The sequence below is a fragment of the Maylandia zebra genome, linkage group LG1 (genome assembly GCF_041146795.1).
Source record: "Maylandia zebra isolate NMK-2024a linkage group LG1, Mzebra_GT3a, whole genome shotgun sequence".
Lineage (NCBI taxonomy): Eukaryota > Metazoa > Chordata > Actinopteri > Cichliformes > Cichlidae > Maylandia > Maylandia zebra.
Window position 1 is genome coordinate 7,268,125 of NC_135167.1, and position 23,836 is coordinate 7,291,960.

At 39.1% G+C, this 23,836-nt stretch overlaps 1 long non-coding RNA gene across 3 annotated transcripts in view; it reads left to right on the plus strand.

The window, feature by feature from the left end:
- Positions 1-19,454: 19,454 nt before the first annotated feature.
- LOC105940987 (uncharacterized) overlaps positions 19,455-23,836 on the plus strand; it is a 183,727-nt gene continuing 179,345 nt past the window's right edge. For all 3 annotated transcript variants that reach the window (XR_001167638.3, XR_013101674.1, XR_013092953.1), the window contains exons 1-2: positions 19,455-19,628; positions 20,242-20,363. This is a non-coding gene — a long non-coding RNA (uncharacterized LOC105940987). The remainder of the gene's footprint in view (positions 19,629-20,241; positions 20,364-23,836) is intronic.

Here is a 23,836-nt window from a genome sequence, read left to right on the forward strand (position 1 = left end):
ATTATGCTGAAAAAGCCTTTACAGTCCAATTACTTCCTGATGTCAGTGGCATACAGACATCAGACATCAGCCGATCCTTGTATTTTCCATGGTGATGCTCTTGCAGCCTTCACTGCAGACACCTACAGCTTCTGCCTGCTGTGGAGTGTCTCTGACTTTAAAGAAGGGAATGAATGCATCTTTATCAGACTGAGATCAAGCAGCTGATATCAATGGAGTATAGTCCAGCTCTTCACCCTGAAGAACTCAAGTTGAAAAGATCTGGCTGATAGATGAAATGTCATGCAGTGAATTTTCAGCCATACATGCCCAAAGCCATAACACACACACACACACACACACACAAGCACGTTTAAAAGAAGCTGGTGGTGCGCTGGGCCATAAACTGCTTCTTTCTTTTCCTCCATTCATTTCAGCACTTTGCAAGATGTTGATCTTCACCGCTCTCTAGAAGTCTGAAAGTTTCTTTCTTTATTTGTGAGTTCTCAATTTATTGATGTTTATCAGTTTGCATCTTGTACTGAGTCCTTGGAGGTTCCACTCATGAAATCTTGACAGTTCACAGGGAAACATTTTTGCCAGTAACCTGGAGAGCTTTGATAGCTGGCTATTCACTTGTATAGGTTTTGGGGGTTTTTTTTCTCTTGAACATTTCAGATGATTTTGAACCTATTCTTGTCTTCAAGCTTGTTTTCCATTTTCTGCATTTTTCTTAGATTATTTTTTAAAATGAGCCGAAATGTTGCTACTTTTGATAACACTCTAAAATTTTTGAGCCCCATAATTTCTTTCTTCTTGTGTGGTCAACTTATGTAAGCTTTAAATTATGAGCTGATGGCAGATTCCAATTAGCAAGGGCTTGAAAGAGCCACACCTCCCACACAGTTCTTTCACCCTACTCAAAACAAAGGTGAGATCTGGCAATCTAGCATCATTTTACTTTAAAATTAAGCGACCTGAAGCACTGCCTGACTCATGGCTCTGAGGTCATGATGAGCTAAAACTGTTAATCTCAAACATATTTAGTTCCTCCCTTCTTCATCAGGTCAACCTTACATGTAGAGAAGAACATTTAAGACACTGATGCCAAAAGCTATGACCCCTTTCAACTTTTCAATCTTATCCTACAGCACAGATATGCCACAACTCTAAATAAACAGGTGAAGTGAATAAGTGAATAATATTGATCATATATTTCAATGCAATCTGTTTCTGGAAAGCAACAGATGCAAGCAGTCAAATTAATATTACCATCCACATAAATATTGCTGCAGATCTGCACACATGGAAAAACTTCCGTTTCCTAGTGGTTTTAAACCTCGAGTCTCTGTTGGCAAGTGTCCACATTAAATGACAGTGGTTTCCAGTATTGTTTTAGCCATATGTGTGCAAACAAGAAGAAAGCTGAGACACAGGCAGCGCCGAGGGATTTGAGGTCAGTAAGCAGTGTGTTATGACGATGGTGCTATAATTGTGTATTGATTTACAATTACAAAGTGTTTGTGCATGTGTACTCATACTGAGGTTTGGGTTTTCTGGCTGTTGCCCAACATCAGCTTGAGGAAAAGTACCACAAGTATGACACAGTACATTTTTCTTAGTAATTAAGTTTAGAAGAGTTGAATGTTTTTCTAAGTTTTAGATAACTGTGTTAGATTTCAACTGAGAGCAAGAGCATAAGTGTCAGTTAACTTGCTGGACAAAGGTCCATTACAGGTTGTCTGCAGCTTTAATGCTGGAAATATAAAAACACCTGCATGAAAATATTGCTCTTGTAAATGTAGATGATGGAAGTTTAATTTTATTTCATCTGGCAGCTCTTGAACTATGACACCAAAACTGTGTTTTCAAATGTTTAGTGTCAAACAGCTAGCGGGGTTACATAAAGGAAGCATTATCTGTACACATGCTGATAAGAATTTTATTTTCCTGCTCAGTGAAAAAAGCCTAACAATATGAGTCACATATACAGAGAGCGAACAGTTGAATGCATGGCACACCTTTAGAATTATTCACAGTAATGATATTAATGCTATAGCTATGTAAAATAATAATAACAATACTAATTACACTGATAACAATAATATTATCAGTAACATTACTGTAGTAAGGTAGTAAGGGAGTCTGTAACCATAAATGTAGAGAAGCAATAACAAAATAACAATTACACGGTTATTTTGATCACATTTACATTATTGAATGATTGATCTGTTGTTATAGATCAACTTAGATTTCATATAGAAATATAAAAGAAAACAATATAGCTTTAATCGGTGTCAATACATGAATACTGAAGATAAGCCTTTAGTTGATGCAAAAATTTATTTCAATTTAACTGTTAAAAACCTTAAAAACACCAACCGAATGAGTAAAAGAGGAGAACCCACTCAGATGCTTCCTAGGCAAAATCACTGTCTGTTTTACTGCAACCCAATCAGGTCTTGCTTTTTTATGGACATATACATGTGCATATTTACAATTAATATTTCAGCTCACTAAATGCAAATGAACTTTTCCTTTATTATATGCTATCAATTTAAAAGCAAGTAAAGTCTGGAGAAGGAAATTATTCTTCTAATAATAATGAATATAATTGATAAAGAAATATAACATTCTTTAAAACCTTTAGTGCCTAATCACTTCAATTTGGATTCAATTTTTTTAATTCACACATTTCTATTCAGCTCTATGTAGACATGTTTAAAAGAGCTGAAGAAGACTTTCAGATTAGGGTGAAATATTTTGAAGAATCTAAACAAGCCCAGTTGCCTTTTTCTCAAGCACTTTAAACCACCAAGAATTGGATGAGAAGGAACATCTGCAGACATAAGCAAACACACACAAACAAAAATGTATTACTGTTTGAATAATCTTGCATAAAACAGAGACACTGCTTTTGTCTCCACAATTTCTCATAGAATCAATTCTATGTTAAGTATTTTGTTAAGTATTATATAAAAGTGATGACAGATATCATGTTACGTTCATTGGTAGATTAAAATATGAATTACTGAGATTGCATTTTGCATTCTTTTTATTATTGCGAGTGTGGTAACATGTCAACAAATACAGGATAATTTGTCAAGCTCAAGATGCAGCCCACAGTTAACTGACTCCTGCAGCCTGGAGGATAATGTTAAATGTGAACATGCAGACACGATGCATATTTTTAGATTCACTGTGACTCACACTCTCCAAAGATAGATAAACCAGACGGTCTTTGCGTGAATACGCACTGGATTAAAAAAAATTGTAATGGTTAATTCATTCGCTATTTTTTGAGTAAAATGTAATGTAAACAGGATGATGTAAAAACCCCAGCCTAAATAAGCAGTGGTTGCTTTAATCCTCTTCAGGAATTGACAACTGCTAATATTTTTTCAGGTGAGGTGAGGCATGTATTAGATTATAGTCAGCAATGTGTAGGGTAACTTAGCTGAACCAATGAGAGCAGGCTTTAAAAATCCAAACACAAAATGTCACTTACATGCATAGGATACCAGTGCCTTTATTGAGGCAGTATACAGGGAGTGCAGAATTATTAGGCAAATGAGTATTTTGTCCACATCATCCTCTTCATGCATGTTGTCTTACTCCAAGGTGTATAGGCTCGAAAGCCTACTACCAATTAAGCATATTAGGTGATGTGCATCTCTGTAATGAGAAGGGGTGTGGTCTAATGACATCAACACCCTATATCAGGTGTGCATAATTATTAGGCAACGTCCTTTCCTTTGGCAAAATGGGTCAAAAGAAGGACTTGACGGGCTCAGAAAAGTCAAAAATAGTGAGATATCTTGCAGAGGGATGCAGCAGTCTCAAAATTGCAAAGCTTCTGAAGCGTGATCATCGAACAATCAAGCGTTTCATTCAAAATAGTCAACAGGGTCTCAAGAAGCGTGTGGAAAAACCAAGGCGCAAAATAACTGCCCATGAACTGAGAAAAGTCAAGCGTGCAGCTGCCAGGATGCCACTTGCCACCAGTTTGGCCATATTTCAGAGCTGCAACATCACTGGAGTGCCCAAAAGCACAAGGTGTGCAATACTCAGAGACATGGCCAAGGTAAGAAAGGCTGAAAGACGACCACCACTGAACAAGACACACAAGCTGAAATGTCAAGACTGGGCCAAGAAATATCTCAAGACTGGTTTTTCTAAGGTTTTATGGACTGATGAAATGAGAGTGAGTCTTGATGGGCCAGATGGATGGGCCCGTGGCTGGATTGGTAAAGGGCAGAGAGCTCCAGTCCCACTCAGACGCCAGCAAGGTGGAGGTGGAGTACTGGTTTGGGCTGGTATCATCAAAGATGAGCTTGTGGGGCCTTTTCGGGTTGAGGATGGAGTCAAGCTCAACTCCCAGTCCTACTGCCAGTTTCTGGAAGACACCTTCTTCAAGCAGTGGTACAGGAAGAAGTCTGCATCCTTCAAGAAAAACATGATTTTCATGCAGGACAATGCTCCATCACACGCGTCCAAGTACTCCACAGCGTGGCTGGCAAGAAAGGGTATAAAAGAAGAAAAACTAATGACATGGCCACCTTGTTCACCTGATCTGAACCCCATTGAGAACCTGTGGTCCATCATCAAATGTGAGATTTACAAGGAGGGAAAACAGTACACCTCTCTGAACAGTGTCTGGGAGGCTGTGGTTGCTGCTGCACGCAATGTTGATGGTGAACAGATCAAAACACTGACAGAATCCATGGATGGCAGGCTTTTGAGTGTCCTTGCAAAGGAAAATGGCTATATTGGTCGCTGATTTGTTTTTGTTTTGTTTTTGAATGTCAGAAATGTATATTTGTGAATGTGGAGATGTTATATTGGTTTCACTGGTAAAAATAAATAATTGAAATGGGTATATATTGTTTTTTGTTAAGTTGCCTAATAATTATGCACAGTAATAGTCACCTGCACACACAGATATCCCCCTAAAATAGCTAAAACTAAAAACTACTTCCAAAAACATTCAGCTTTGATATTAATGAGTTTTTTGGGTTCATTGAGAACATGGTTGTTGTTCAATAATAAAAGTATTCCTCAAAAATACAACTTGCCTAATAATTCTGCACTCCCTGTACAAACTGACAGAATCTAAACTCAGAGGTGCGGTGTTGGTTTGAATCACTCATCACTTTCGGCCAGGAGATACATTGATTTTTTGGTTAGGTTTAACTTAACAACATCAACCAGAAGTTAGAAGAACCTTCTCCCATCAGCAAAAAGCTCCTTCTTCATTTCTTTGCTACCTAACACTGCGATGAGTCATCCTTTTCTAAAGAGGTTGCCTATTGAAACTCATTATAATCTACTTCAAAAATCCATTACTATTGTTGTTAGGGGCTTTATTTTATATAGTTTGACTGGACATTTGAGAGATTAAGGTCACCAGTGTGAGGAAAATCAATACATTACTCGGGTACAGAACAGTATTTATTTGCCAGTCCATATACACCAGCTAGCTGGCTGATTGCTCCCCTGTGACATGAAAGCTTTAAATATGGTGAGAGCGTATTCAGAGTGAATATGCTGTATTGTTGCATGTTTCAGGAAGATTGCTTCTCTCTATTTAAGTATTGCTTGTCAGCATCAAGTGCTGCAACACAGCCGAGCAATTTGAGAGGCAATCCAAGCATATAGAGGGAAAAGATTCGCTCCCAAATTGCTTTTAAAAGAGACCTCACCTTGATTCATCTGCATTTTTTTTTAACGCAAAACGACTACAGGGAAATGATTCACCTTCCACACTGGAGATGGTCTGTCTTCTTTTGTCAAAATAATCCTGAAGTTAATACAGCTGTGTCAGCTCACCGTGGATAAGCTTGTATTGGACTTCATTGATAACTGTGGCAGCTTTATAGCAAACACAAGCACAGGAAATGGGGGCTGAGGGCTCTTTGCATCTGGTCTTTGGTGCAAAGAGGAGGAGGTGAGCTAGTTTGTGAAACAAAAAAGCGAAGCTGCGTTTATGCTCATTATATTATCCTGCACCTTGTTCTCTTACCTGCAGACTCACAGGCAAATATACTGGCCTTGAATGCAAAATTGCCTGCTGCTGTTTGATCAAAAGCAGTTTCTTCCATAAGATAAGTTGGGAAATCCTAATCTTCTGTTCTGCCTCAAAGCAGTCTCTGGTGCTATCTCACTGCAAACAGTGTTTTTGTTGAGTACCTGAACCCAGAGCAGCCACTTCACCACCCAGGGAGAATGCCTTTGACTAATCCCTACGGCTTTCTTATCAAGTATGATTGAATAGTGCCCTCAGTCCCCAGAAGACAGGCTAACCTTTATCTTTTTATTTTCTATTCTTGCGTCTTTCTTTTCCCTCCCAAAAAGTTGTTTGTGGGGAAAGGAGGCCTATTAACTGTTTACTCCCTCCAGTATGCGCATCTTTTCCCCAGTAGGTGTGCGTTTAAAACATAAAAGGCTCAGAACAAAATAGGAAATTTCCACTCCATTTGCCATGCAGCCAATCAGTGCGCAGTGACCCAGATAAGGAGTGTGATATTGATAATGACAGCAATAAAGATGTATTTTCACCACAAGCCTTCCTTCTAATTAGGTTGATGTGTGAAGAAAATAAATTAATTTTGACAAAAAGCAAAAGAAAAAAGAAAAAATGTGCCCAGAGGATTAGACAGGCAAGTGTGACAGAAGAGGAGAGGGTGAGATTCTGGAGGTTTCTGGGGGTTAAGTGACTCCACTGTTGGGGAATGGGTGACAATTACCAGTGAAATGAGATTTTGTGGCTTCAGGTGCCTTCCAAATACGGTGTTTGGTCAGAGTAATTGTTCAGGGTCAAGTGGGTGATACTCACTGATGATGCTGTGGCTGTTTTTGCATCTCTTAATGAGCCCTTCCAGAACAGAAAAATATAAGGGTATTAAGAAGAATATAGGGTAGTGACTGTCTTGAGAACTTATTGTTGTTATAATACCAGGCTGGCTTTAACAGTTTGGCAGTTGGGAAGCTCTGCCTTCACTCAGTCAACACACTTTCTTTGTCTTTCTTTTTTTAAGGTACTATTTTTTTTTCTGTCATTTAAAAACTCTTTAAAAGTTACTCCCTGTAAGGAAGAAGGCAGCAATTAAGCCACAATTTGCTAAAAGGGGCCTGTAATTTTCAAGTAATTTCACATGCTCTCTTTCAGCAAAGCATTTTTGTTTCATTATGTGTTTTACTTTAAATGTGCCAGCTGACACAAAATGAACATTATTTTTAAAAATCTGTCCATGGGAAATAATTACATTGAGCGCATTCATGAGAGTGTCATTGAAATTATTTTAAAATATATATTTTATTAAATGGAATTATAGTTTTAACACCTTTCAGAATGCCATCAAGTTCATTATAGCAAGTCATTTATTTTTAGATTGTAGATTCTGGCTGACTAATGCTGTGAATTAGAAGGAAATAGTTCAAATATGATTCATGATTTTTTTCTTAGAAAGTTTTACAAAACTAAAGAAATATCTTTGTAAAAATTTCATGCTATCTTGTTTCAGCTTTCTTGTGCATTAAAATAAATAGGTAAATAAATAATAAAAATTGCAAAAGTTCTTTCATTTGTAGGACTTAAATGTGTAATTTCAAACTAGGGCTATTAGATAACCAGCCAGTCAAATTATCTGATTATCTGAAACCAAGCAATTTAATAAAATTCCACAACTCTGATCAGATTTGAGAGTGTACAGGAAGTTGGTAAATTCTGCTAAACTAGACTAGTTAGCTTTTAAATCATGTGAGGTGCAAAGTGTAGGTACACTGGGAATATTTTTTAAGAATTAAAAATAAAAAGGATACAATTGTTAATTAACTGTGTAACCCACTACAGTTTGAACATGAAAGTTGAACATGCCAACAAGCCACGTAATATATATGTATATATGTATATATATATATATATATATATATATATATATATATATATATATATATATGTATATATATATATATATATATATACACACCTAGTGCTCCGATTACCACATATATATATATACATATATATATATGTATATATACATATATATATATATATATATATATATATATATGTATATATATATATATGTATATATATATATATATATATATATATATATATATATATATATATATATATGTGGTAATCGGAGCACTAGGTGTATATATATATATATATATATATATGTGGTAATCGGAGCACTAGGTGTATATATATATATATATATATATATATATATATATATATATATATATATATATATATATATATATATATATATATATACACCTAGTGCTCCGATTACCACGGGGTCGGTGGTCCCCGTGGTAATCGGAGCACTAGGTGCGGTGACTCCCAAGCTAGGCGAGTGGCTCCAGCAGCTCCCGGGAATAACATCGGAGATCTCTGTCCAGAAGAGCGCAGTCCTGGGAACAGCTAAGATACTGCGCAGGACCCTCAAGCTCCCAGGCCTCTGGTAGAGGACCCGAGCTTGAAGGATAAACCGCCCGCAGGGGCGTGCTGGGTGTTTATATATATATATATATATATATATATATATATATATATATATATATATATATGCAAAATAATAATATTTAAAGTATTTAGAAAATTTTTTGGAATTCCTTTTAATGGAGTACAAAAACAGTTTAAAGTTTAAAAGAGCGTCAACATTATATATGGCTTATTTTTACAGTATCCTGTCTTATTTTGAAGAGAGCTGATTGTAAAAGGGAGTGAATGTGGTTGTGATCAGTAGCAGGATTAAGATCCGACAGAAGGCGTGAGAATTGTGTGTGTGTGTGTGTGTGTGTGTGTGTGTGTGTGTGTGTGTGTGTGTGTGTGTGTGTGTGTGTGTGTGTGTGTGTGTGTGTGTGTGTGTGTGTGTGTGTGGAATATCTGCTCTGCAGTGTTTGTCGAGGCAAACATTTTGCAAACTGCCTGTGAGAAGCTGGTGACATTTATGCTCGAAATCCACCGAGCAGTAATTTTTTTTAAGCTTCAACAGCCCGCGCCATCATGTCCACTGATCACTGCATTCCTTCACACAACTGTTTCTGTACAGAAAACATGTCCTCAGCCCACGGGAAACATGGGACTACAGACCCTATAGAAGCAGTATTAAAAAAATTATAATGAGTGTAAGTTTGACTTGAAAAGACGTCCAAGACAACCATTTGGACGATAAATTGCCCGTACACAGAGATCCTATGGACATCAACACTAAACGTTCACATGTCACCTGGTGTTACAAAACAACCCAAAGACATCACTCCAATGTCACTTTGAGCAGTGGATAATTTTACTGTTAAATCTATACTGTTTGTAAAAGAGGGTTCATTCCACCATTTGTTTCTGGACTCCACATTGGGAAGACTCAAATTGAGCATTTTGGCTGACAACATGTTTGGCACCATTCACTTGTCTGCTCTCACATGCATATGAATTCGAGGGACATCTGCTTCCTATTCCATAGAGTTTAATATGATATGAGCCCACCCTTTGCAGCTACACCAGCTTCAAGTCTTCTGAGAAGGCTTTCCACAGGGTTTAGAAGTGTGTGCATAGGAATTTTTATCTATTCTTCAAAAAGTGCATTTGTGAAGTCAGATACTGATGTTGGATGAGAAGACTGGTTTGCAGTCTCTGCTCTAACATCTAAAGGTGTTTTATTGAGTTGAGGTCAGAACTCTGTCAAATCCTTCAACACCATTCATCCATGTCTTTATGGACCTTGTTTTGTGCATTGATGTGCAGTCATGTTGGAATAGGTAGGGGAAATCCCAGACGGTTTCCAAAACGTTGGCATGAATGTCTTGTCCAAAATATCTTGCTAATGTAAGCATTAAGAGTTCTTTCACAAATGCTTGCGGAAGCAGTCTCCATGTCTAGGTTCTTGATTTTATACACCTGTGGGCATGGAAGTGATTGGAACTGAATGCAAAGAACTATATAAGTCAATTACAATTACTGCATTTCCACAATGAAAATATTGTTTTCACACTGTTTTATCCTCTTTTTCACAAGTTTTTATTTATGTTATATTTCCATAATCATGTTATCATTATATCATCAATGAGTTAATAGAAAGAGTTACACAATGAACTACAGGCTGTGAGAATGTTGCTTTCTCCAAGCCACCTAAAATAAATATCCTGCATTCAAGCCCATATGAGAATATCATAGAGGAGTATGGGAGTGTGGCTAGAGTGGATAGGAAGCAATCAAGCAAGCACGTAAGGAGGTCAGCAGCCAACACTGCCAGGAGGAACCGTCATGCATGGCAGAACAGAAATGCCAACCCCTTCACTTCCCACTAGAGGAAGAGGAGGAATCAGCTGCTGTGTTAAGCTTCTACAGCATAGGGGAAGATGGGAGATGTCACCCCACAGCAATATGCTGCAGACTCAGCAGGTGTTGACATCTAGATTAACCTTGGACTGCTGTGAGCACAACTCCTCTGGAAGTGCCAACCTGTTCTCATTTCCATGGCATCAAATACTGCCTTTCAGTCAAAGCCGCTGGCATCTCAGAGATATACATATATATAAGTTATTCAACACCCTTTGGTGCCATGACACATCAGTCACAGCAATATTGGACTTGGAAAGCAAACCCTGGTTTGAAAGAGTGACAAAGTTTGTGTCCAGTGTGGAGGCCTTGTTTTTACTTGCTGTGTACGTTTTGTTTTCACTTACTGTTGAGTTTGAAATTTTACACACCAAAATAATAATTAACAGTACACCCCTTTACAAAATTAGCTATACAGAGTGAAAAAATAGGCTTTTAAAATACCCAATATTTTAAAATTTGATGCCAAAGGGTTGTGGCCAGGTTTAGGATGTGACAAGCTGGCAGTGAGGCTCAGAAAGCAGGGTCTTATTAGAATGCACACAGAGAGCTTGTACCCAGTCCCCGAGGCTTTCAGGTACTGCCCCTCATTTGCTGACCTGTCAGTCAAATCATCAGAGAGCACTGCTGCAGGGACATGGCAAACTTGGCTGGGACTTTTAACCCAACAATGCTTGCCCTAATTCATATTACTCTGGCTGCTCCTGGTGCTTATCAGGTTCATTCATATGGGGCCAACATCAAAAGGTAAATTCTGTATCAAATGTACAACTTAACCCTTAAAGTGGGTGTATTATGCTCATTTCCAGCTCCGTATTTTTATTCTGAAACTCCAGAGAGATGTTCTGCATAATCCATAGTTTTAAAAAAAATCCTTGTTTATCTTATGATTGCTGTGGCTGCAGTTCCTCATTTTGTTCACTGTCTAACACAAGCTCCTTTCCTTTTAAGCCTATCCTCGTTTTAAACTAATTTAAACTTTTTTTTTTTTTTATCTTTTCACCATATTTCACCAAAATTTTATATTGGTAAATTGCCTGTCTACAAACATTGCACCGACATAACAAAAAAAGGAGATCCACACAGCAATTTAGTCAAAAACTATTGAAAAGTGTATTAAAGATGAACCGAATAGAGCAGCTGATAACCCAAAACAGCTTGTTGCTTGAACTGGTTACAAAACTAGTGATAACTCCAAAGCATTCAATGCAAAGAAAATGTAAACCAAGCCTTTCAAGAGAGAGAGAACTACTGGGGGAGGAAACTGACATACGCAAACTCCTAACTATGAAAACCTATTGATCGGGACCTGAAAAAGTGAAAGCAAGAGAAGCAAAATTAAGAGTAACGTCTGAGGCATTGTTTATAGCAACATCATTTAAATATGACATTGGACACACCTGCATTGTTAATTGTTTTGTCAGAGCTTGACAGCTGCTGTTATTTCTGATAGCTGGTGTAATAGTTCTTGTGACTTCTTTTATATTTACAGATACAGATACCTTTAATTAAATTCATAACCTGTTAGAATGTGGCAAGATATAGAAAATAGTGAAAGGCAGCACATTTAAACATAATAATAACAAATGAATACATGTGAAGTTTTGTTCACACAGTCCTCCTCCTGTTTGGTTTATGTATTCCAGCTGTGGACCATGACGCTTTAAACACTGAAGGTAAAAAACACAGGTAACACCTACTGTATAAGCTCCTCCAACAAGCTTCCTCTTCCCTCTGTCTTGTGTCCTCCAGATGCATTTTAGGAACAGAGACATCCTTCAGCACTGAGACTGATTTCTGGGTCACGGGCAGCAGGATGGAGGACAGAGTAGACAAGGGAGCACAAATTAGAGAAATGAGAAAACACCTACCATGAGGCCTGGGGCTGTCACAATATGTTGTACAGTGATATACTTTGGCTGCTCTAACACCTCAGAGATGATTCAAACAAATTAGTCAGCACAATATCAAATCAGAGCAATTTCCTTGTGGTGTTGTCGTCGCAACACCGTTGCAATCCAGCATTTTGAAGTCAAGTTTGAATCTGGTGAACTTGTTACATTTGTTTTGCATCACACCTTTAAGACCACTGACAGGTGAAATGATTTACTATCACAGACCGCTTTATTAGTTACACCTGGCTAGTACCAGACTGGACACAGATTCTTTGTTGCAAAGATTCAACAAGGTGCTAGAAACATTCTTCAGAGATTTTAGTCTGTATGGACAAAATAGCATAAACGATTCTTTATTGTCATTCTTTATGAAAGAAAAATGAATGAAGAATAAAAGATAGTTACCTAGATCTTGCGGTTGATGTAGATTTGTCAGGAGCACATCTATGTATACAACACATTGTATAGGTGCGCTATGGAGTTGAGATCTGATGACTGTGGAAGCCATTTGCATGTGGAGAACTCACTGTTATGTTCAACAAAACAGCACAATATCCTACTGAAAGCAGCCATCAGTATACTGACAGAGTGTGGTCTTTCACTGCTGTAGCCCACCTGCTTCAAGGTTCAATGTGTTGTGTGTTCAGAGATGCTGTTGCGCATACCTTGGTTGTAATGAGTGGTTATTTGGGTTACCGTTGTCTTCCTTTCAGCTTAAAGAGGTCTGGACATCATTCTCGGAACTCTCGCTTAAACCAGGCTTTGTCACCCAGAGACAGTGGATATTTTCTTTTTCTGTAAACCCTTGAGATGGTTGTGCAGGAAAATTCCAGCCATTCAACAGTTTCTGAAATGCTCTGTGTGGCATCACAAACACGCCACATTCAAAGTCGCTTAAATCTCCTTTCATCCCCCGTTTTGATCCTTTGTTTGAACTCCAGCAGTCATTTGTCCATGTCTACGTGCCTAAATGCACTGAGGTGCTGCCATGTGACTGGCTGATTAGATGTTTGCTTTATTGAGCAGTTCAGCAGTGTATCTAATGAAAAGGCTGGTGAAGTTATCCCCAGAGAATCACACGAGAGGAGGGAACAAAACAAGTCCATCAAACTACAAAGACGTGTAGTACAGCACGCTTACATAAAATAGCTAATAATGAGACGGTGTGGATGTGGGTTTAAAATAAAGATTACTTTATTAATTCATCTCAAAAAGACTAATTCAAAAATACATTATGTTTCAATACATGTGATTACAGGTTACTGTATAGGCAAAAAAAATCAGGAATCTAGTATCTGAAATTATTAGAATAAGTAATTTTAAGTTTGAGTAAATTATTGCAAACAGTATAAATGCTGCATACTTCTCAGTTGAGTTCATTACACGCAACTTTGTGTCGAAGACATGGCAGTTGTCTAGAGGAGGACAATCATAAAACATGGCAACTAATGACATGCTGGTTGAGATGAATTGTAATTCTTCCATCATTTCATCACCACTGCTCCTGAGCAAAAGCCATGTAAATACTAATTACATATATTTACTAATTAACCCATACACTGTGAATGAAATGTAATCACTCCACAGTGGAGAACATGAATATCAGCTGGCAACACTGAATTAATATTCTCTGCTATGCGTAAAATCCATAGTGGAAGTCACACAACCTGTTGTCAGAGCAACTCTGAGAAAGAACAATATTTCAGATGGGGTTGTCGGTCAGTTCGGACAAAAATGGAAAACAATGTAGATTCTGTCCTTCTGCTTGAGGATGAATAAAAGATGGCAAAACTAATATATTTTCCTAAACCAATACAGCACATTGCAATGAAAGTGGGTGGTGTAGCTCCAGTAACTGAATTTTAAAGTTTCTTGTGAGGAGATGCTGGTGACCCCATTTTTGCCAAGTGGGAATAACAGTGTTTATGATCTCCTGTGAAACGCACAATAATCTAAGCAGCTCTCGACCTAATCCACTGGCAGTTTTCACCATTAAATGCCAAAGCAGCAGAAAAAGTGTTTTTGGCACATTTTAGTTGTTTGTCTCAGTCATATAAAGAAACAGGCTCTTAAAGGCATACGATTCTGTATTTTTCAGTTAGCCCTTAACCTATCTGGTTTCAAACAATTTGTATCTTATAAAATATGTGAAAGATGAAAAAAATCAGCCAGTTGCCTAAAGTTCATAAAAATTCAAGCTTTTAAATAACAGTTGAAAAAAAAATGGAGTGTCGTTATTCCCAGTTTTACCCCAAGGTATGCTATGTCCCAAATAAATCAAGACACAGTCATTAAGAAGTGCATCTATGTGGCCTTCAGCTCATCATTTTATTGGTGTTTGTATTGGCATCAAGATGAAGATGTACCTGAAGCTACTGAAGAGAAGTGTCTGTAAATGTCTCATGTCACTGATGCAGATCTTTTGAAAGCAGGAAAAAAGACGTAATCTGGTTTGCAGAAGGCTGTTTTAAATTCATCATAATTTCTAATATTACGAAATGGTGACTTTCAGAGACCTTTCATGATCTCAAAATAATCCGATCGCATGGAGAATTTTCTGTAACATATGGCAATGTTATACAACAACACAAACAGGACATATTTTACCAACATCAAGGTATTTTTAAATATAAATACAAGGTATATTGTTTGGTAATGATGCAGCTCTTAGGCTCTGGGGCTTTGTGTTTCACGATGCGTGTCCTTGCATAAAAGAGGGCATTCGTGTCAGTGTTACATTTGTTTTTTAATATCTATATGTGTGTATATATATATATATATATATATATATATATATATATATATATAAAAACACCCAGCACGCCCCTGCGGGCGGTTTATCCTTCAAGCTCGGGTCCTCTACCAGAGGCCTGGGAGCTTGAGGGTCCTGCGCAGTATCTTAGCTGTTCCCAGGACTGCGCTCTTCTGGACAGAGATCTCCGATGTTGTTCCCGGGATCTGCTGGAGCCACTCGCCTATCTTGGGAGTCACCGCACCTAGTGCTCCGATTACCACGGGGACCACCGTTACCTTCACCCTCCACATCCTCTCGAGCTCTTCTCTGAGCCCTTGGTATTTCTCCAGCTTCTCGTGTTCCTTCTTCCTGATATTGCTGTCATTCGGAACCGCTACATCGATCACTACGGCCGTCTTCTTCTGTTTGTCTACCACCACTATGTCCGGTTGGTTAGCCACCACCATTTTGTCCGTCTGTATCTGGAAGTCCCACAGGATCTTAGCTCGGTCATTCTCCACCACCCTTGGGGGCATCTCCCATTTTGACCTCGGGACTTCCAGGTTATACTCGGCACAGATGTTCCTGTACACTATGCCGGCCACTTGGTTATGGCGTTCCATGTATGCCTTGCCTGCTAGCATCTTGCACCCTGCTGTTATGTGCTGGATTGTCTCTGGGGCATCTTTACACAGCCTGCACCTGGGGTCTTGCCTGGTGTGATAGACCCCAGCCTCTATGGATCTTGTGCTCAGAGCTTGTTCTTGTGCTGCCATGATTAGTGCCTCTGTGCTGTCTTTCAGTCCAGCTTTGTCCAGCCACTGGTAGGATTTCTGGATATCAGCCACCTCCTCTATCTGCCGGTGGTACATACCGTGCAGGGCTCTGTCCTTCCATGATGGTTCCTCGTCTCCCTCCTCTTTCTTGGGTTTCTGCTGCCTGAGGTATTCACTGAGCACTCGGTCAGTTGGGGCCATCTTCCCAATGTATTCTTGGATGTTCGTTGTCTCCTCCTGGACTGTGGTGCTGACACTCACCAGTCCCCGGCCCCCTTCCTTCCGCTTAGCGTACAGCCTCAGGGTGCTGGACTTGGGGTGAAACCCTCCATGCATGGTAAGGAGCTTTCTTGTCTTTATGTCAGTGGTTTCTATCTCCTCCTTTGGCCAGCCTATTACCCCAGCAGGGTACCTGATCACGGGCAGGGCGTACGTGTTGATGGCCCGGATCTTGTTCTTACCATTCAGCTGACTCCTCAGGACTTGCCTGACCCTCTGCAGGTACTTGGTGGTTGCAGCCTTTCTAGCGGCCTCTTCATGGTTCCCATTCGCCTGCGGGATCCCCAAGTACTTGTAACTGTCCTCTATGTCTGCAATGTTGCCTTCTGGTAGTTCGATCCCCTCAGTTCTGACTACCTTCCCTCTCTTTGTTACCATCCGACTACACTTCTCCAGTCCGAACGACATTCCAATGTCATTGCTGTATAGCCTGGTAGTGTGGATCAGTGAATCGATGTCTCGTTCACTCTTGGCATACAGCTTGATGTCATCCATGTACAGGAGGTGGCTGACAACTGCTCCGTTCCGTAGTCGGTATCCGTAGCCAGTCTTGTTAATGATCTCACTGAGGGGGTTCAGGCCTATGCAGAACAGCAGTGGGGACAGAGCATCTCCTTGGTAGATCCCGCACTTGATGGTGACTTGTGCTATGGGCTTGGAGTTGGCCTCTAGTGTTGTACGCCACATCCCCATTGAGTTCCTGATGAAGGCTCTTAGGGTCCCATTGATCTTGTACAATTCTAGGCATTCCAGTATCCAGCTGTGGGGCATTGAGTCATAGGCCTTCTTGTAATCAATCCAGGCAGTGCACAGGTTGGCCAGTATATATATATATATATATATATATATATATATATGTATAAATAAATATAACAAATTCCATAAAGTGTTCTTTTATTTTGGACTATTTCGTGGTTGGTCAGTCATTGACTGTCAGGTCGAATTCGGTGTCTGATTGGTTAGAGAAGGAAAAATTTCCTGTTGGGCTTAGGGCTTTGGAGTTGACGTCACACCGCAATGCATTATGGGAGCGCAGCGCCATTTTCGGGGTCTACGAATCAAACCAAACACACTGTGTTGGAACGACGACTACAAGAAAGATGCTTAAAAGCAGCTCAAAAGAGAATGAACTGTATAGAGACCGATTTCATTCAGAGGCGAAGCAGCGGTACTTGCAGAAAATAGCGTGCATTGGAAATGTGGACCCGTATGAAATAAGGCCGTGGAGTAGAAACCCTGAAGACCAACCGCTATGGACGTAGCCTGACATATTCTCGTACCTTGTCTGTGGAGTCAGCGCGTACAAGTCGTCATTCAAGCAAAGGTAAGTCAGCTTGAGTACTGCGAGTGAAATGCGTTTGATTTCCCTGCAAACATTCAGATTAGTGCAGCATAAATTCATTCATGAGGGGAAATGACAGTGAGAACATGTGGAGGCTGTTAGGTGGATAACATAATGAGTTCAGTGCACTGATGTGACACTGTCCTGAAGGATTGTTATTCTTTATGGTTAAAGAAATTGCACTAATTTATTGTTTATTATAAATAATCCTTATTATACATCTTGCTTCCATGTTTGTATCTTGTGTCACTAAAAATACATTTTATTTTAATTTTATATATTGATCAATGACCTGCAGAATCTCCTTATCATATTAAGTGATTCATAATTGTCACTTTATGCTTTCTCCATCTCTAAAGTGATGACATCCTTGCATTACATCCTTTAGGTTCATTTTCTGCAGGCAGGTTTCTGACAGAGAACAGGCAGATTTAGAATATAACATGCAGCGTTCTATAGATGGATACATAAAATGAAAAATTACATGTATGTGCTAACTTTCTAAACACTTTGTTACATTTATGATAAAGTAGATAAAACACATTTACGTCGGCCTTGGCTCATAGTTCTTGTCTTTAAATGAACTTTGTCTGTGTGTGTTTCAGGTCCTGCACTCTCAAAGACTGAATGAACCAGCATTGCAGCCATGGGTCACTGTGAGCATCACAGGGAAGGTTGAAGCCGCCCACTGCACCTGTATGGCCGGAGTCGCAGAGACCTGCAGCCATGTCGCTGCTCTTCTGTTTAATGTAGAAGCAACAGTGTTGATCCGTGGCACAAGGACTGTTACAGATGAACCTGCATACTGGGTTTTGCTGGGTAATATGACCAAGATACAGCCAGAGGTTGGCCATAAGATAGACTTCTCCTCTTCAGCTGCCCAAAAAAAAGGCTCTTGATCAAAACATAAACAGACCATCTGTAGTGACAGGTAAAAGGAGGGGTCCTCAAAACAGAAAAATCCCACCTGCTACTGTGGAGGAGTTGTCACTGCTATTGGATACTTTGCTGGAACACAGTAAAGCTGTGGGTTGTGGGAATGACCCATAATGTTTTATCTAGGGGTCTAGATTTATGCCTGTAGTGCACTGTCATGTAAATAATTTGCATTTACTGAATATATACTGACTGAGTCCCACTGTTCAAAAGTTGAATAAAGAAACAAACTAATTTTTGCCTCTTTTTTTTTTTATTGAAACCACCTTATAGAACATCACATCAGTTACAATGTAGAATCCATGTCATTTATAGTTTACAAATGACAAAATGTTTACACAAAATCATGAGTGTTTACATGACATCACCCACTACTAACATTATTTACTGTATCTTTTGAAAAAATACAGCAATTTTAACAGCACAAGACTTAAGAATATTTAACAGGAGCAGGTTTCATTTCCCCTGGTTTTATTATCACACTGTTCATCAAAACGGCAGCAAACCTTCACCATCTTATCCAGAAGGGTCACCTCTTCACCCTCACATGGAAGAAGTAATCTGATTGGCATGGTGGTATGTTTGCAGCAGGTCCCTTGTGTAGCACTGGAACCCAGTCACGATGTTTCATCCATTTCATAGGCTGGTTTGCTGCAATAATGCCAAATAATTAGCATCTCTATAGATAGAAGGTAGTTCTGCAAAATCACTCAGTAGGATGTTTGTTCTAATTTGCTATGACCTCAGAGCGCATCGAAAATAAAACTAATAGGCTATAAAGAGTGATATGAACATATTTAGAACTTACCGGAATGAAAATGTCTGGAGCACCAACAGATATCTGGAGATGGAAGAGAACTGCAAGTCAGCTCGTCTCACAGCTGCTATCCACGCTAGACGCCTTCGTTTGGTAACATCAATACACGAGCTGCCTCATGTTGCTTCCAGGTTGGGAAAGAATGAAAAGATAAACCATTTTCAACCTTATTCTCTTGCCGGTGTTGTGTGTGACTTCGCTCCCTTTTCACTTGCGCTAGACCCCCAAAATGGCGGATCGGGCCAAAATCCTTTCCACGCCCACCCCCCGTGACATCACGCTCCAAAGCCCTCATAGGGCTTTGGAGCGTGATGCGTAAAGCCCCGCCCATCCAGCCTAGCAAGACCAACGGAATTGAGTTAGCGAAAACTTCTTAGCTCTGATGCGGAAAGAGCATGTAAACATTTTGGAAAGGTGATTCATTTGTGTTCAAATAGGTGTTTTAACGCAATGCATAGCAACTGCGTGACCTAAATAATACACCTGTGAAAGTTTACTGTCAAGATATTACAGGTAAAATTTTTGAACGCTTCTGCAATGTCTAATGGTGCTTTATGCTTAGCTGTAAGGAAAGTATTCTGCTTGCTTAAAGCCTAAATGATGATTTTATTCATCCATAAGAAAATATGTAAAAGACATTGTGTATAATCACTTAAAATATATTTAATTTGTATGTATATTTTTGATATTTATGTTATTTTAGCGTACATTTTGTACTGTTCCTGAGCTCATGATAGATGTATTCTGTGTACAATTTCTATGGTTTACGTTTTAAAATTCAGAATTAAAATGAAAACGCATTTAATGGCTGATTGAACTGCAGTGTCATGTTAAGGGTTATTGATTAGCTTATGGCCATACAGGTGTTTCCCTGCCATATAATTTGAGGGTTCACTTCACACACTGGTTCGTGCAAAGTCAGTTTTATTTAAAATAGAAATATGAACATTTCCCTATTTCTGATTGTTTATTAATAATATGAAGAAATGAAATCCCAATAAACAAAACTGATTAAATATCTATTTACATTACAATTCTGGTGAGTTTTGGGTGCTTATCAGTTTACTATTCAGGATATGCTCTGCAATAATACCCACAATAACAGTCCTCTTGGTTTCTGTGCCAGGTTTTTGAGACTTCTCAAGGATACTGTGTCTTGGACCTTGGACTCTGGTAACTTGCCATCACTAGAGATAAGCCAATCTTCAGAAAGAAGAAGACAGACCTCAGTTTGGCGGGAGCACTATGGTAGGACAATCACCCAGTTACTGCAGTTCTTTTGCTTGAATTGCCAGAACTTGAAACAAAACTGATTTTAGCTTTAAATGGTAAATGGTAGAGCTGGGCGATATATCGAGTTTTTAAAACATATCGATATATTTTTATACGAGATATAAGATGTGACAATATCCTTTATATCGATATAGTCTATGTTACGTTATAATTATAGTTGTGGAGCCGCAAGTTTGCCTCTCTTTCGTCCACTTTTGTCTCTACGCAACGTTACTCCGCCTCGCCTTCACTGAAGACAACTCCCCCTCCTCCCCCATCGCTTCACGTGCAGGCAGCGACAAGACGGACACGGCAAATCTCCGTTAACGAGTTACTGCGCATCGCCCCATGCGTGGGGCTGGACGGCGTCAACGTGCTAACGAGCTAAACATGCTAACGAGCTAACAGCGCTAACCCTAAAATCCTTTCATTCTCTCAAAAGTTGATAGCGCGCCTTATGTATGAATTCTGGTTGTGCTTGATGGCCGCGAACTGATTTTATGTGGTACACGGCGCTCAGCAATCTGTCAAAAATGTTTGAGTACGACTTTGGTAAGCTACGGAGCTGCACCGCTTGATAGATTGTCGGCGCATTACGGCTACCGAGGAGCTTCGCGGAGTGATACGTACTGTGCATCAACGTAATATTACCGTATTGTGTGTGGATAAGGACCATAAATGGCACCTGTAAGAGACGTGGTTATGAAGCGGATTTCAAACTCCAGGCTATCAGTCACACAGTAAAACTTGGGAACAGAGCAGCTGTGAAATCTGTCTGTCTTTGTTATTACGCTCAGCGTCTTTTAGTTTACATTTTGACTGCACAATTGTGAGCTCTTTGTTTAGCACAAAAACAACCTTGTTTTCTTTTATTTATGGAGCATTATTATTTAATGAATGCTCATAATTTAATTTTGAGTAATTTTTCATGTACATCTGTGCTGTATGTTAATAAAAGTGCTTGTGTGACATCTGGGACACAGCTTTGACTAAGAACTCTCTTTTTGTTCTTACTTTATGGCTTAAAAAAAAAATCGAGATATATATCTTATATCGCCATCCAGCTAAAAAATATCGAGATATGAATTTTGGGTCATATCGCCCAGCCCTAGTAAATGGTCTGTATTTGTATAGCGCTTTACTAGTCCCTAAGGACCCCAAAGCGCTTTACACATTCAGTCATCCACCCATTCTCACACACACACATTCACACACTGGTGATGGCAAGCTACATTGTAGCCACAGCCACCCTGGGGCGCACTGACAGAGGCGAGGCTGCCGGACACTGGCGCCACCGGGCCCTCTGACCACCACCAGTAGACAACGGGTGAAGTGTCTTGCCCAAGGACACAACGACTGAGACTGTCGGAGCCGTGTCTCGAACTGGCAACCTTCCGATTACAAGGCGAACTCCCAACTCTTGAGCTACGATCGCCCCCCTTTATGACATATTGACCTACAAGTAAACTGACTACAACTAAGGACAATAACGGAGTCTGAATATACCAAAGAAATGAATGTTGTTACTGGATAAGGAGCACTGCTCTAGAAGAGCAAAGGATCTGTGTATGATCTTTAAATAGACTGAACCGCCATAAAGCATATCACTTAATGTTTTATGGATTTTGTGCTGATATTGTACCTTTATTTTATTTTTTATTTTATTAACAGAGGTTGCGCTGCATATTCACACTTTTTAACGTGAAATGCAGTTTTCAATTCTACCTACCCACCCTTGGGTGTAGTGCAGGGGTTACAGAACTGTTGATAATTTATAACAGAGGCCCACAAGACAAAATCTGATCATCATTGTTGCAACATCTCTACAAATATCAGAGTCTGTGGAGCAAATTAAGTAAAAAGTCAACCTTTTGGTGAGAAGAAATGTTAAATATACTACTTAGAATAGGCTTGTTGTTATGGCTGGCTAGTTCAGGAAGTCCTGACATTATTATCCAGAGTTATAATTTTTTAATGTAGCCCTAGTAAAGAAAACACTTCACAGATATCACCGAGATATCACCAAGGTCTCTTGGATGTTTTGGATGGTCCAAATAAAACCTTTAATTTCTAACCCAATTTGAGTGTTCACTGTTTAAAAGACCTTGGGTAAGTCACATTTTCTTCATTTCGTTTCTTTTTTTGTGCCCACACTTTCAATTTAGTTTAACTTTTGTAGTGCCAGTAAAACGACAAACATTTGGAGAGATTAAAAAAATCCTAAAAATACATCCATGCAGAAATAAAAATTTAAATGGGGAAAAAGGAGGATAAATGAATGAGTTCAATTAACTTGTTGAAATGTTTGTTTTGTTTTGTTTACATCTTCATTTATATATTTTTACCTTTTATTATAATAACTTGGGCGGTCCCAATCGCACTTGAAGTGATTTCGCAGTTTAAAGCAAGTAGACATCTGAAGATGATATATCTGATATATATGTTCTGACTGAAGTATTTCTAAAACAACTAAAATGAAAAGTAGTGGTTTTAACTGATGGATGCGAACTATTAATGAAAATTGAAAAACAGTTGAGGGCTTATAAAGTTTGTCTAGTTGGTGTATTGTGTAACGATGTGTTACCTGCTGTTTAAGTAGATAGCTGTGGTTGTATTAACACATCAGGATGAGGGTTAAATTGTTCTCAGTGATAGTCCATGTTGAGAGCATCTGATGGGCAGCGACAGATGCCATTGTATGGCGCAAATAAGACATGGAAAATTGACCAAACTTTACCAAAATGAACACCAGGTTTGTTATTAATATGCTGCTGTGTGGTTTTGATTGAAGTGCTAAAATAATCCAGGACAAAAGGGTTTTGTGGTATGCTGTGAGTTCTTAAAAACTGACCTTAAAGTGCAACACATAAATAGTGCTAATAAAAACTCTAGGGGCAGAATGGCAACTGAATCGTTTTTTTGGGGACTTGTGTCTGTGTAGATAACAAGGGACAAAGCACAGCAGCACGCTAAAAGATGAGCACCTCATCCAGCACAGACGAGGCCTGGACCTGGAAATGGAACATTGCTATAAATGTTGAAGCTCTCACTAGCCAGCCCTAGAAATACATGTTGGTTAAATAAATTATTATTCTAATATATTAATGTAATGCAACGCCAGTTAGCTGCTGTTTTTTGAGATTCTGTGTTGTTACCAATCACTAACCTGTGCCCCAGCAGGCAACAGCTGCAGCCCACTCAGAAATATGCCACTTTAAGAACCGTGACATTATATCATTTATGCCCTTCTGCATTTAGGAAATCTCTAGATTTATTTCTTGAGATATTCAGTTTTCTTTTAAATATATATGGCATTAGGTTATGTAAGTATATTTAACTGTTTATGCCATCCATACTAGAACAACATATGGCAACAAAGTTTCTCCCCTTATAATAATTCAGTAACTATTTAAAACAAAACTGCCGGCTGTGTCGAGTCACTATGAAGG